The sequence below is a fragment of the Scyliorhinus torazame genome, chromosome 6 (genome assembly GCF_047496885.1).
Source record: "Scyliorhinus torazame isolate Kashiwa2021f chromosome 6, sScyTor2.1, whole genome shotgun sequence".
NCBI classification, from domain to species: Eukaryota; Metazoa; Chordata; class Chondrichthyes; order Carcharhiniformes; family Scyliorhinidae; genus Scyliorhinus; species Scyliorhinus torazame.
The window spans coordinates 23,259,316-23,275,191 of record NC_092712.1 but is presented as its reverse complement, the minus strand read 5'-3'; the positions used below and the strand labels follow the sequence as shown (position 1 = coordinate 23,275,191).

Sequence of the window (15,876 nt, the reverse complement as noted above, 5' to 3'; positions counted from 1 at the left end):
ACCGTGCAGAGGAGTGACCTAATGGAGTGTAGGGCATCGGGTAGGACCTCCTGCCAGCGGGTGGTTGGGAGACTTCTCGACCGCAGGGCCAGAAGGACAGCCTTCCAAACTGTCGCGTTCTGCCTCTCCGCCTGCCCGTTTCCCCGCGGGTTATAACTGGTCGTTCTGCTCGAGGCGATGCCTTTGCTGAGCAGATACTGACGCAGTTCATCGCTCATGAACGATGTACCCCGGTCGCTGTGGATATAAGCAGGGAAACTGAACAGGGTGAAGATGCTGTGCAGTGCCTTAATCACAGTGGCTGAGGTCATGTCGGGGCAGGGAATGGTGAATGGGAAACGGGAGAACTCATCGATAACGGTGAGGAAATAGGCATAACGGTTGGTGGACGGGAGGGGCCCCTTGAAGTCCACGCTCAAAGGGACCCGAGGCCTTCATGAGCCGAACCTTGTCTGGCCGGTAGAAGTGCAGTTTGCACTCCACACAGATCTGGCAGGCCCTGACCATGGCCTTGACCTCCTTGGTTGAGTGAGGTAGGTTGCGGGACTTGATAAAATGGACGAGCCGGGTAACCCCCGGGTGGCAGAGGTCATTGTGGATGGCTTGCAGGCGGTCCTCCTGCGCGTTGGCACGTGCCATGGGACAGGGCATCTGGGGGCTCGTTGAGCTCCCCTGGACGATACTTGATAGTGTACATGTAGGTGGAGAGTTCGATCCTCCACCTCAAAATGTTATCGTTTTTTAGTTTGCCCCGTTGCGTGTCATCGAACATATAGGCGACCGACCGTTGATCGGTGATGAGGGTAAACCTCCTACCGGCGAGGTAGTGTCTCCAGCGCCGCACAGCCTCCACAATGGCTTGTGCCTCCTTTTCGACTGCAGAGTGTCGAACCTGGGGGGCGGTGAGGGTTCGGGAGAAGAACGCGACTGGTCTGCCTCCTTGATTGAGGGTAGCAGCCAGGTTGATGTCTGATGCATCGCTCTCTACCTGGAAAGGAATGGTTTCGTCCACCGTGTATAGCGGCCTTGATGTCGGCCTTGATGCGGTTGAAGGCCAATTGAGCCTGAGCCGAGGGAGGAAAATGGTGGTCTTTATGAGTGGGCGGGCTTTGTCCGCATAGTTGAGGACCCACTGGGCATAATAAGAGAAAAACCCCAAGCACCGTTTGAGAGCCTTGAGGCTGCGGGGGAGAGGGAGTTCCTTAAGGGGTGGACCGAAGGGCCAGCAGGACTGACTTCCAGACTGTCCCGTTCTCCCTTTCTACCTGCCCATTTCCCCGGGAGTTGTAACTGGTCGTCCTGCTCGAGGCGATGCCTTTGCTGAGCAGGAATTGACGCAGTTCGTCGCTCATAAAGGAGGACCCCCTATCACTGTGAATGTATGCGGGGAAACCGAACAGTATAAAGATACCCTGGAGGGCCTTGATGACGGTGGTCGTGGTCATAAATAAAAAACGTGGGTTTAGATAGGGTGGATGTAGGGAAGTTGTTTCCATTAGCAGGGGAGACTAGGACCCGGGGGCACAGCCTTAGAATAAAAGGGAGTCACTTTAGAACAGAGATGAGGAGAAATTTCTTCAGCCAGAGAGTGGTGGGTCTGTGGAATTCATTGCCACAGAAGGCGGTGGAGGCCGGGACGTTGAGTGTCTTTAAGACAGAAGTTGATAAATTCTTGATTTCTCGAGGAATTAAGGGCTATGGAGAGAGAGGGGGTAAATGGAGTTGAAATCAGCCATGATTGAATGGTGGAGTGGACTCGATGGGCTGAATGGCCTTACTTCCGCTCCTATGTCTTATGGTCATGGCCATGTCCGGGCAGGGGATGGCGAATGGGAACCGGGAGTATTCGTCAATCACGTTCAGGAAGTACATGTTGTGGTCAGTGGAGGGGAGGGGGCCTTTGAAGTCCATGCTGAGGTGTTCAAAGGGATGGGAAGCCTTTATCAGATGCGCTCTCTCTGGCCGGTAGAGGTGCGGTTTGCACTCCGCGCAGATTTGGCAGTCCCTGGTGACTGTCCTGACCTCCTCGATGGAGTAGGGCAGGTTTCGGGTCTTAATGAAATGAAAGAAACGAGTGACCTCCGGGTGGCAGAGGTCCTCGTGGAGAGCTCGGAGGCGGTCTATTTGTGCGGTGGCACAAGTGCCGCGGGACAGGGCATCAGGAGGCTCGTTCAGCTTCCCGGGACGGTACAAGATCTCGTAATAGTAGGTGGAGAGTTCTATCCTCCACTGCAAGATTTTGCCCCGCTGTGCATTATCGAACATGAAGGCCACCGACTGTTGGTCCGTGAGGAGAGTGAATCTCCTGCCGGCCAGGTAATGCCACCAGTGTCGCACAGCTTCCACTATGGCCTGGGCCTCCTTTTCCACCGAGGAGTGGTGAATTTTGGAAGCATGGAGAGTGCGGGAGAAGAAAGCCACGGGCCTGCCCGCTTGGTTGAGGGTGGCCGCCAGAGCTACGTCGGACGCGTCGCTCTCGACCTGGAAGGGGAGGGACTCGTCGATGGCGCGCATCGTGGCTTTTGCGATGTCTGCTTTGATGCGGCAGAAGGCCTGGCGGGCCTCTGTCGACAGGGGGAAGGTTGTGGACTGGTATTACCACACGTCTCACTGGGTCAGAGGGGTTGGTGGTCTGGGCGGGAGTCCCCCTTAGTTTTGCTGCTCACCACATGGTCGCCACTGGTCCGTTGGGGGGGGGGGGGGGGGTGTCACCCTCTTGGTCACTGGCTCCGCTCCCAAGCACATTAGGGGAGGGCTCAGTCGGGCGGGAGGGGGTTTGCTCGGTCGGGCTACGAGATGTGACTCAGGGGCCCCTCAACCCGTGACCGCTCTCGTCCCCTGTCGGAAGTCGAATCTCATGAGAATTTTATGTGTCTCTGAGATCCCTTCTCATTTTTCTAAACTCCAGTCAGTACAAGCCCAGTCGATCCAGTCTTTCTCCATCTGTCAGTCCTGCCATGCCGGGAATTAGTCTGGTGAACCTTCACTGGACACGCTCAATAGCAAAAACGTTCTTCCTCAAACTAGGAGACTAAAACTGCACACAATTCTCGGGTGTAGCATCGCCAAGGCCCTGTATAACTGCAGCAAGACATCCCCACTCCGAAACTCTAGTCCTTTCGCTATGAAGGCCAGAAAGGACAGTGAGGCACATTGAAGAATGAGTTTAGTAGGTAGGAATTGAATTGGTCAGAATTCCATTTAAAATTTCACTCTTAGTATTATAGGGTCAAACAACTAAACAGAAGATAATTAACTCTGGGACAAATTAAAAGGGGCTGCTCCGAGTAGGAGGACAGCCCCCAAAAAACCCTTCAAATCACAATGTGGGAAGAGGATTCGAGACAACAACCCAACCCCTGCGATGCCCACTGAGCACGGAAGGCCTCGAGTGTGCCCGTGGGCACAGTGCTCCTGCTCCAGGGACACCAGCCACCCATGAAGCTGCAGAAGAGGGGCAGACAGTCCGGTTAGCCGACCCCTTGGTTGCCCGCTGCCTGGACTCTTTGATGGCAAGTTTGGCCAGGCCCAGGAGCAGGTTCACGAGGAGCTGAAGTGCAAAAAAAACCTCAACAACATTGTTAAGAAACTAAAAAGGGGAATGCAGCCTAGGACACTGAATATGGACATGGCTCACAGACTCCGCAGGTCCACAAAAATGGCAGGATTCTTGTGTCTCCATGAGCCGGTGTAGACAATGATTGCACGTTACTGCTGCGTGCTTCAATCTCCACCTCGGGTCCCCAAGTTTTAGGGGGAGGACGTGTCCATAGAGAGACCTCCAGCTGGGACCTCTGCTGCCAGACTGCAACGAGGTACACCAAGAAGTATCTGGACGGCGGGTGAGGACAAGGTGGTGGAAGGGTGTGCAGCAGCAGGCTGTACAAGAAACCCTTCTGCACCGTGTGAAAAAGCACTGAAGGTCTGAGGATTTTTCTGAGGGGCAGCCATGGTTGTGGGACTCCAGCGCCCAGGGATGCTTCCAGGGCTTGGGACCAATGCGGAATTCTGTCTGAGCAGGGGTTCACACAGACGGCATACCACCGTACACCTGCGCCACCTCATGACAGGGCCCTCGGGTCTGAGCATGACCGTTTTGAGGCAGTGAGCCGGAGAGACACTGCTGCACACTCACCGATCTCGTAGGGTGTCATTCAGCCCAAACCTCCTCCACCCAGTATGTCTCTGATCCTGGTCACCCAGCCGCCACCTGAGGATATTAGTGGAGGTGCGGATTCCTGAGCATCGTCTCCCAAATGACAGCCACCACTCCTGATGGGGGGAGAGCTCTGGAAGGTCCTGGTACAAACAGGCAGCTCCAGCAAGTTGGTCAGAAGACCTTGCTGGTCAACAAACAGGAACTGCACGTCGTGAGCCGTGTCGGGGCTGCACTTACGTTTTGGTTTCTTAACAACAATGTTGTTAAGGTTTTGTTGGATCTGTTTATTGTCACCATGTACCAAGGTACAGAAAGTATTCTTCGGCGAGCAGCTTAAACAGACCATTTAGTAGAAAATAAAACGAAATAAAAAGAAAATACATAATAGGGCTACACAAATGTAAATACGTAGACACCGGTATCGGGTGCAGCTGCGACGGGTTTAAGTATTTCCGGTGCAGCTGTGACAGTTTTAAGTATTTCCGGACCTGATAATACTTTCTTACAAACCTATGATGGAGGTTAAGCCACCAAAAGAGGGAAATCTGTTTCTCTCCTGACTCTGATTAATTAGCTCTCACGAGGGGAGGGTGACTTCCGGAGTCTCAAACAGTGAAACAAGATTTTGGTTACTTTCTTGTGGAAGAAGTTCAGATATGTCACTTGTAACTAAATCGTTACCTCTCAGTCGTGGATCCTTGTCATTTAAGACTTCCTAAGTGAGTGTCTAGGATCTAAAACTTTGAGAGTAAGTCTACACAGTTTAATTTCTAATAGTATTTTATATTAAAAAGTACTCAATTGATACACAGAATTGCAGAGTTAATAGATTAACAGTCCTTCGTTATCTGTTAAGAATATAAAACAGTTAACATTCCTTTGTTATCTGCTGACAAACTAACTTCTCTAAGAGAATGATCTATCTAAAACATGGAAAATCCTAAGGTATCTCATATCAATTTTGAATACATTTCTAAGGCGTTTAACAGAAACATACTTCCAAAAACCACGTTGGTCTTTGTTGAACAAGGCAAGCTGCTGAACAGACTTTGACTCCCACTTGAGCAGGGCAGAGTGAGAATACCTTTCTGCTGAAGTGCCCCTCTTTTTATACATAAATTCTCCTATTTAGTCAAGGATTTTTCTCTTATTTTATCACTTATGTTGGCTAATTTTCGATATCCAAATGGTCAGGTTAGTTGTGTTATCAACAATAATGTGCTTTAATGATCTCATGTCTGCTTAAATGTCGGGTGTCTAAGATGTCTGGTTAGGCAGGGAGTTGTTTAAGAGATCTTTCTACTTCTGTCTATTTTCAATGTTTCAAGTTTCTTAGATATATAGATGGTCAGATAGACACTATTCCGAAGGGGGTGTTATCTATTTAGGTTATAATTGCAGGAAGGTAATTTAAAGAATTTATGGACTGTCAATTCGAGGATCTTTCTCATCACACATTTGTCTGCAATGGCTTAATGATCCTTGGTCAGCTACAGTTTCTTGCAGCAAATGGGGACTTTTGAAAGAACTTTTATTCCACTTTGAATGAAAATACTTGAAGTATAATTTCTGCTGCTTACACTTGTCCTTATTCTAAACCGAATTTTGCGGTCAGTGTGATCTCCATCACTTCCCCCTCTTGATAGACCTAAATTCTTATTAATTAATGAGTTGTTCTTACTCAAGTCTGTCCTCTCTCTTCCATAAATATTGACTTCCCTACCAAAGGAGAACCTTTTGTCGGAAGGAATAGTACAATGTGCATTTGTTCGGCAGACTAATTCATTCTCGGCTCCATTTTACAGTGGAAGATAATCGCTTCCAAGGCATGCCCACATTCATTGAGGATTCCATGGATTCGATCCTTCAAACGTTGTTGGTCTATAAGGGGTAATGTTTCCATTTTCTGTAGGAACAATGGTAACATTTGCTTCCCTGCCTAATGTAGGAACTTTATTTCTATAGTTCTAATCAATGCCTTTTTTGTTATGTCTCTTGCTGTGATAGCGGTGATTGCATTTTGCATGAGGCCTCAGCCTTGTTGTAAAGCTGATTTTAAAGTTTCTGATTGTTTTCCCTTTTCAGGATTCAGTTAATACTCCATTTCCTTTCCTGTTCGGTCCATTTCTTTTTGCATCAAGTTCATCAGATAATGACAAATTATATCAAACTTCTCTGAATTGTTAAAGTTTACTCTACTTTTCTTGTTCCTTATGGGGAGAAATTTGAGTCTTATTCCTGTAAAGCACAGGAGTGTATCCACAAGCTCCCTGAGATTCTTTATCTTTTAGTTGCAGCAGGTGAGTGAAATCAATTTTATATTTTAGTTCATCATCATACACATGTTCCTTTTTTAGACTGTCTGTGGGAGGTCTTGCCGAGATTGGATTCATTCTCTGGTATTCACATCCACAGTCCAGCTTTCGAGTTGCTTCTATACTTTCCCTATTCTCTGATGTAAGCGAGTTGGAAAGTGGTTAAGTCTCCAAATCTCCGGTATTCCCATGTTGAATAATTGGGATAGCGAGATTGATAGATTAGTTTTGTACTCACTTCTGAGATGCATACGATGTATCTTTTTTGGAAAGGGGGGATAGAATAAAATTGTTTTCTTCACTGGAGAACTAGTATCATGAGTCTCATCCGGAGTACATTGTGTTCATTCCGAGGTGTTATATTTTTGAACATAAGCTTGTTCAGATTGTTGGAGAGATTTATCATAAGAACATAAGAACATAAGAACTAGGAGCAGGAGTAGGCCATCTGGCCCCTAGAGCCTGCTCCGCCATTCAATGAGATCATGGCTGATCTTTTGTGGACTTGGCTCCACTTTCCAGCCCGAACACCATGACCCTTAATCCCTTTATTCTTCAAAAAACTATCTATCTTTATCTTGAAAACATTTAATGAAGGAGCCTCTACTGCTTCACTGGGCAAGGAATTCCATAGATCACAACCCTTTGGGTGAAGAAGTTCCTCCTAAACTCAGTCCTAAATCTACTTCCCCTTATTTTGAGGCTATGCCCCCTCGTTCTGCTTTCACCCGCCAGTGGAAACAACCTGCCCGCATCTATCCTATCTATTCGCTTCATAATTTCATATGTTTCTATAAGATCCCCCCCTTCATCCTTCTAAATTCCAACGAGTACAGTCCCAGTCTACTCAACCTCTCCTCGTAATCCAACCCCTTCAGCTCTGGGATTAACCTAGTGAATCTCCTCTGCACACCCTCCAGTGCCAGTATCCTGGAGCTCTTCTCGATATTCGGCCTGTAATCAAGTTCCAGTGTTTTCTTGTTGTACTTGATTACCCACTAACAATTCCCATAGGGTGGCCAGATTGTCCGAGTTCCATGTGGTACTCGGGAATCCAAGGATTCACTGTATCCTTTACTTGAAATGGCAGGAAAATAGAATCCTCGACAAGAGGAGTCTATATCGCATTAATCATTTCGAAATTTCAGCATGCAACTCGGGCATGGCTTTATTTGTCTCTGGCCATTCTCTTGGTGACAAATTAAACATTTGGTCTTCCCAAGAGGATGTACAGTATTATTACAAATAACAGCAAGAAAGTGAAGAGTGTCTTGATCATCACTTAACATATTATTTTCATGCTTGTACCCTGAGGCTTGAATGGCAAGTGCCTCAAAGTAACCTGTTCTGAGTTCAGTTTTTAAACTTCATATCGTTGTAATGCAGTCCTTCCTTCATACGTGAGGACAAATCTTTCTCTATCATTTTCCCAAAATATCATTCGAAGTTTTTGTTCATAAAACCCATATTGGAGTTACTGGTAATAAACGGTTTCAATCCCTGGAGAAAGGGCTGCCTTCAATTCAACGGACAGTCGGGATAATAACTGTTCCTGGTTCTTCATTGTTAAAAGGAGCAGATCGTCGGTTAAGTACTGTTGGTTCCAATAATGTTGGGCTTCTCGATAGCTGAATGATGTTGGAACAAAAGGAGTTTTGATTGCTTCTAAACACTTTGTCGATGTATCTGAACAAGGTCTTGCAAAAGACGGAGTTTGGTCGATACAGGAACAAAGTGTTTTCCAACTTTCCGATGAGATTGGGATAAATCTGTTTATCACATGAAGATAATGTTATACAGGTTCTAGCATCAATTTGGGTATATTCTGGGCCAGGGTTTAGAGAACACCAAAGTATATCATGGAGTTCACCTGACCCACAACCTTTAATAGATTGTGGTTATGGGGAGCACACGGCCCACTCTACAGGTGTGATGCAACAGAGAAGTAAGGTATTTTTAAACAAAAAAAACAATGTTTATTCTATGAATCCAGGAAACATTTTTATGAACACACAGTAAACATCAACTACCAACACAAATAATCCTCACAGATACAATACTCTATAGATAACACTTAATAACTTTCCAAACAACAGACAGAAGTCAAAAAACCCTTTTAATGACGACAGTAGGTTTGCTTTCCTTACAGAAACGGTTATTACTTTGAAATCATCAAGTGATCAGGAGACATGCTTTAGATTCCAGACGGAGATATCAATTCGTACATCTCTGTTTGGTTTGAATACAGCTCTCCAACTGAGAGCAAAACTAAATACGAGCCAAAAAACGACATACCACAGCCATAAGGAACTGCGTGGGGACTGAGGTTAATCTTGACATGGCGAGCCGACCTTTAATTGCGTGGGTTCACCAAGCGTGGCTTCACCACCCACCGCGAAGTGAGCTGGGAACAGGATAGTTGTTTTGGAATACTCCGGAGACGCCTACCCATTACATCAGCTTTCCTGTGAGGTACTAACTGAACAGTCGCCATTTGACAAATTTTTTTAATGAGTTTGTTACAGTTTATAACAATACAACAACAAAGAACAAAGAAATGTACAGCACAGGAACAGGCCCTTCGGCCCTCCAAGCCCATGCCGACCATACTGCCCGACTAAACTACAATCTTCTACACTTCCTGGGTCCGTATCCTTCTATTCCCATCCTATTCATATATTTGTCAAGATGCCCCTTAAATGTCCCTATCGTCCCTGCTTCCACTACCTCCTCCGGTAGTGAGTTCCAGGCACCCACTACCCTCTGCGTAAAAAACTTGCCTCGTACATCTACTCTAAACCTTGCCCCTCTCACCTTAAACCTATGCCCGCTAGTAATTGACCCCTCTACCCTGGGGAAAAGCCTCTGACTATCCACTCTGTCTATGCCCCTCATAATTTTGTATACCTCTATCAGGTCGCCCCTCAACCTCCTTCGTTCCAGTGAGAACAAACCGAGTTTATTCAATCGCTCCTCATAGCTTATGCCCTCCATACCAGGCAACATTCTGGTAAATCTCTTCTGCACCCTCTCTAAAGCCTCCACATCCTTCTGGTAGTGTGGCGACCAGAATTGAACACTATACTCCAAGTGTGGCCTAACTAAGGTTCTATACAGCTGCAACATGACTTGCCAATTCTTATACTCAATGCCCCGGCCAATGAAGGCAAGCATGCCGTATGCCTTCTTGACTACCTTCTCCACCTGTGTTGCCCCTTTCAATGACCTGTGGACCTGTACTCCTAGATCTCTTTGACTTTCAATACTCTTGAGGGTTCTACCATTCACTGTATATTCCCTACCTGCATTAGCCCTTCCAAAATGCATTACCGCACATTTGTCCGGATTAAACTCCATCTGCCATCTCTCCGCCCAAGTCTCCAGACAATCTAAATCCTGCTGTATCCTCAGACAGTCCTCATCGCTATCCGCAATTCCACCAACCTTTGTGTCGTCTGCAAACTTACTAATCAGACCAGTTACATTTTCCTCCAAATCATTTATATATACTACAAACAGCAAAGGTCCCAGCACTGATCCCTGTGGAACACCACTGGTCACAGCCCTCCAATTAGAAAAGCATCCCTCCATTGCTACCCTCTGCCTTCTATGGCCTAGCCAGTTCTGTATCCACCTTGCCAGTTCACCCCTGATCCCGTGTGACTTCACCTTTTGTACTAGTCTACCATGAGGGACCTTGTCAAAGGCCTTACTGAAGTCCATATAGACAACATCTACTGCCCTACCTGCATCAATCATCTTAGTGACCTCCTCGAAAAACTCTATCAAGTTAGTGAGACACGACCTCCCCTTCACAAAACCGTGCTGCCTCTCACTAATACGTCCATTTGCTTCCAAATGGGAGTAGATCCTGTCTCGAAGAATTCTCTCCAGTAATTTCCCTACCACTGAAGTAAGGCTCACCGGCCTGTAGTTCCCGGGATTGTTCTTGCTACCCTTCTTAAACAGAGGAACAACATTGGCTATTCTCCAGTCCTCCGGGACATCCCCTGAAGACAGCGAGGATCCAAAGATTTCTGTCAAGGCCTCAGCAATTTCCTCTCCAGCCTCCTTCAGTATTCTGGGGTAGATCCCATCAGGCCCTGGGGACTTATCTACCTTAATATTTTTTAAGACACCCAACACCTCGTCTTTTTGGATCACAATGTGACCCAGGCTATCTACACCCCCTTCTCCAGACTCAACATCTACCAATTCCTTCTCTTTGGTGAATACTGATGCAAAGTATTCATTTAGTACCTCGCCCATTTCCTCTGGCTCTACACATAGATTCCCTTGCCTATCCTTCAGTGGGCCAACCCTTTCCCTGGCTACCCTCCTGCTTTTTATGTACGTGTAAAAAGCCTTGGGATTTTCTTTAACCCTATTTGCCAATGACTTTTCATGACCCCTTCTAGCCCTCCTGACTCCTTGCTTAAGTTCCTTCCTACTTTCCTTATATGCCACACAGGCTTCGTCTGTTCCCAGCCTTTTAGCCCTGACAAATGCCTCCTTTTTCTTTTTGACGAGGCCTACAATATCACTCGTCATCCAAGGTTCCCGAAAATTGCCGTATTTATCTTTCTTCCTCACAGGAACATGCCTGTCCTGTGTTCCTTTCAATTGACACTTGAAAGCCTCCCACATGTCAGATGTTGATTTGCCCTCAAACATCCGCCCCCAATCTATGTTCTTCAGTTCCCGCCTAATATTGTTATAATTAGCCTTCCCCCAATTTAGCACATTCATCCTCAGACCACTCTTATCCTTGTCCACCAGTACTTTAAAACTTACTGAATTGTGGTCACTGTTACCGAAATGCTCCCCAACTGAAACATCTACCACCTGGCCGGGCTCATTCCCCAATACCAGGTCCAGTACCGCCCCTTCCCTAGTTGGACTGTTTACATATTGTTTTAAGAAGCCCTCCTGGATGCTCCTTCCAAACTCCGCCCCGTCTAAGCCCCTGGCACTAAGTGAGTCCCAGTCAATATTGGGGAAGTTGAAGTCTCCCATCACCACAACCCTGTTGTTTTTACTCTTTTCCAAAATCTGTCTACCTATCTGCTCCTCTATCTCCCGCTGGCTGTTGGGAGGCCTGTAGTATACCCCCAACATTGTGACTGCACCCTTCTTATTCCTGATCTCTACCCATATAGCCTCACTGCCCTCTGAGGTGTCCTCTCGCAGTATAGCTGTGATATTCTCCCGAACAAGTAGCGCAACTCCGCCTCCCCTTTTACATCCCCCTCTATCCCGCCTGAAACATCTAAATCCTGGAACGTTTAGCTGCCAATCCTGCCCTTCCCTCAACCAGGTCTCTGTAATGGCAACAACATCATAGTTCCAAGTACTAATCCAAGCTCTAAGTTCATCTGCCTTACCCGTAATGCTCCTTGCATTAAAACATATGCACTTCAGGCCACCAGACCCGCTGTGTTCAGCAACTTCTCCCCGTCTGCTCTGCCTCAGAGCCACACTGTCCCTATTCCCTAGTTCTCCCTCAATGCTCTCACCTTCTGACCTATTGCTCCCGTGCCCACCCCCCTGCCATACTAGTTTAAACCCTCCCGTGTGACACTAGCAAACCTCGCGGCCAGGATATTTATGCCTCTCCGGTTTAGATGCAACCCGTCCATCTTATACAGGTCACACCTGCCCCGGAAGAGCTCCCAGTGGTCCAGATAACGGAAACCCTCCCTCCTACACCAGCTGTTTAGCCACGTGTTTGTCTGCTCTATCTTCCTATTTCTAGCCTCACTGGCACGTGGCACAGGGAGTAATCCCGAGATTACAACCCTCGAGGTCCTGTCTTTTAACTTTCTGCCTAGCTCCCTGAACTCCTGCTGCAGGACCTCATGCCCCTTCCTGCCTATGTCGTTAGTACCAATATGTACAACGACCTCTGCCTGTTTGCCCTCCCCCTTCAGGATTCCCTCTACCCGTTCGGAGACATCCTGGACCCTGGCACCAGGGAGGCAACATACCATCCTGGAGTCTCTTTCACGTCCACAGAAGCGCCTATCTGTGCCCCTGACTATAGAGTCCCCTATTACTATTACTCTTCTGCGCTTTGACCCTCCCTTCTGAACATCAGAGCCAGCCGTGGTGCCACTGCTCTGGCTGCTGCTGTTTTCCCCTGATAGGCTATCCCCCCCGACAGTATCCAAAGGGGTATATCTGTTCGAGAGGGGGACAACCACAGGGGATTCTTGCACTGACTGCCTGCCCTTTCTGGTGGTCACCCATTTCTCTGCCTGCACCTTGGGTGTGACCACATTTACATAACTGCAATCTATGACGCTTTCCGCCACCTGCATGCTCCTAAGTGCATCCAATTGCTGCTCCAACCGAACCATGCGGTCTGTGAGGAGCTGCAGTTGGGTGCACTTTCTGCAGATGAAGCCATCCGGGACGCTGGAAGCCTCCCGGACCTGCCACATCTCACAGTCAGAGCACAGCACCCCTCTAACTGACATTGCGTCAATTAATTAAAATTAAAATTTGTTTTCTTTTTTTTTTTTTGAATACTTTAAAATTTCAAAGTTACTGCTAACTATCTGTTTCCTAGCACTAGATTTCTAATAGAAATGCGATAGCTAACTATAATACTCTCCGATCTCTGGCTTAGATATCCTCTAAATTATAATTAAGTTATTATGTTTAATTAGTTCCCAAATACTCAATTTTTTAAAAAATTTAGGTTAGAATCCCAACCAGCCACTCTGGCCACAGCTTTTCTGTGATGTCACTTCAGTTTCCCCCCGACACACACAATTTGAAAAAAGGTATAAAAGTAAAAATAAGTAAAAATCACTTACTTACCTTCTGAGTGTCTGAGATGTTCTCAGGTTCTCTCGCTGACAGAGACTGCTCCTCCACCTCCGAACCTTGACCTGCACAATGCTAATAATATAATAATAATATAATATGGCACTTACCTTACACCAATGGGTCTTATTATTAGGTTAGAGGAGGAGGGCGGGTGGGAGACACTACACGTGTAGTGTCTCGGGTTTCCTCTCCACCAGAATTTATTGGTTGGGGGGGGGGGGGGGGTACTTGCCAGAGGTCCGCGGGTCGAACTTCCGGTTCCCGCCTTATTCGTTTCTGTTTTATTTGTTTTTATATAACAGACACGGGACCAGGCAAGGCTTTTTAAATACACTACTCACCTCCCAGAAGGCCCCTGCGCACCGCTGCCGCCGAAATCCAAAGGGCTGCTCCTGTAAAGGTAAGGCTTTTAAATACACTACTCACCTCCCAGAACATAGCCACATGATCAGACATCACATGGTGGCAACAGCGATACCCCGCGCACACGTCCCGGGAGGTCACTCGCCCAGCCACCTTCACCCGACCATTCCGGGATCAGGCGGATGAATTGTTCAAAGTTAATTTGCTGTGGTTTTTCGGTTTTCGCGAACCTCTCCTTGTCCACTTTGCACGACATCAGAACTCGAACAAAAAGACAGAACCAAAACGAATAGAAGACTTGGCCATGCGTTCCCTCTCCACTCCGCCCAACTCAACACCCAAGGGATGTCGGGCACCGAGACGTTCCTCGAACTTGTCTTTCTTCAATGGTGCTTCGAGGAGGCACACGTTTCCCTCTGCTGTCTGGTATCACACGAACATTAAATTTTGGTAGAATGCGGGCAGAATACCCCCGTTAACCGTAGATGAACATTCCAACTTTTTAAATCGGATGACCGCTCGGGATCGAAGTGTTGGTCATTCCCGGCGAGCTGAATTCCTTCCCTGCGGAACCAAATTAGTCAGGTTCAGCTCACTGTGGCTTAGAATAACCAAGATTGCCCCAGCTAAGGTGATGGCTATTCCTCCATCATGCAGGTATCCACAATCTGGAGGTCCCACCGTTACTCAATGAGGCACGATCAATTTGACTGGAGACGAAATTGAATCCAAAATGAGGCTTTATTCGTATCAGATGTGTGGCCTCCCACAGCAGCTGGTGAAATGGCTGAGAGCTGGAGGACACGCATATATATACCCCGCCTCCTGGGAGGAGCTAGCATGCAGGGGCCACAGGCGAACCTGTAGTGCAGGTTCTACCGTACAACCTCTAATATCAGAACACAGTGGTTTACCACACTGCGCAAATTGCTCCAAGTTGCTTTGGTCGCCACCGCAGATGTTATGTGGAAGTGAAGTGGGACCTCGGAAGGTGCAACTCGCTACATTATAGAGCTCCAGATTCCCGTAGCTACACTCCACATTCTCGGCCTCTCACTTTGTATCGTCCCCCTCTTGTTCCTGGAGGAATCAACGCGGGGATCCCTTGGGAGCCGTAACTCTTTTTGGGCGCAAGCCATTGCGGTATAGACCCCCACTTCCTGCAGCTACAGGTAACTGTGATCTCCACTGTAGAAGGCCTGGCTATGAGCTGGCCACCCTATTTGAACACACTCCGGAACGGAGTGCCTTTTCCGAGTGTTCACGTTGCTCGTCAACGGTTTTGAACTACCACCAAGCATATTACCACAGCCCATGGGAACTGTGTGTTGGACCCGGGGTATCTTGTTCAGGACGAATGACCATTCATTACACGGGATCACAAGCGTGGTGTCACAACCCACCAATTGCAAGCTGGGAACCAGTTAGTTGTAATAATAAATGTCCGGAGATGGCCTACCCTGTACGTCATCTGCACAAGTATATTGGAGGCGACAAGCCAGCTCGGGAGAAGGCCATTCATCTGCCTTCACCCGACCCTTCGGGGATCGGGCAGATGGGACTGTGGAAAGTCAATTCAATGATTGGTGCGGTTCCCCAGAACCTCTCTTCTTGCGTCACCACCGACATCCACTCGGACGAACCGACAAGCCGAGACGAATAAGATCACTGGCCAGGTGTTCCTTCTCCATCACGACCGCCTGGATGTCCAAGGGTCGACGGGCATTGTAAATTGCTCGATCGAGCTGACTTCCTCGATGTAACGAGGCAACACCGTTCCTCTCCTCTGGCTGGTTTCCAGCACGCGTCCAACGAAGTCGGATGCAGCGGAACTCGCCCTTAACTTTTGTTTCATGGATGCCGCGAGGGAACAAAAATGTTGGTTATTCTGGGCCAGCTGAATTCCTTGCCTGCGGAACCCATGGCCAGGCTCAGCTCACTGTGGTATAGAACAGCCTAAATTCCCACAGCTACTATGACGGCATCCTCCATCACGTGAGTAACGCGTGCACAATCTGAAGGTCCCGCCGTCACACCGCAAGTTCTTGGAAGTTGCTTTGGCGCAACCACAGGTGTTTTGTTAAGGCGAGGTGGGACCAGCCCGCGCGCAACCCGCTACAGGATAGAACCCATGATTTCCGTAGCTAAAGTAACCGTGGCCCACCACTGGTTCACTTACCAGGGAGTGACACGAGATACCTCCAC

The 15,876-nt window shown here is 47.8% G+C and overlaps 1 long non-coding RNA gene across 1 annotated transcript in view; it reads left to right on the top strand.

Annotated features, from left to right (window-relative positions):
• Positions 1-13,974, top strand: part of LOC140425688 (uncharacterized) — a 166,218-nt gene extending 152,244 nt beyond the window's left edge. The window contains exon 3 of the long non-coding RNA XR_011947918.1: positions 13,611-13,974. This is a non-coding gene — a long non-coding RNA (uncharacterized lncRNA). The remainder of the gene's footprint in view (positions 1-13,610) is intronic.
• The last annotated feature ends 1,902 nt before the right edge of the window (positions 13,975-15,876 follow it).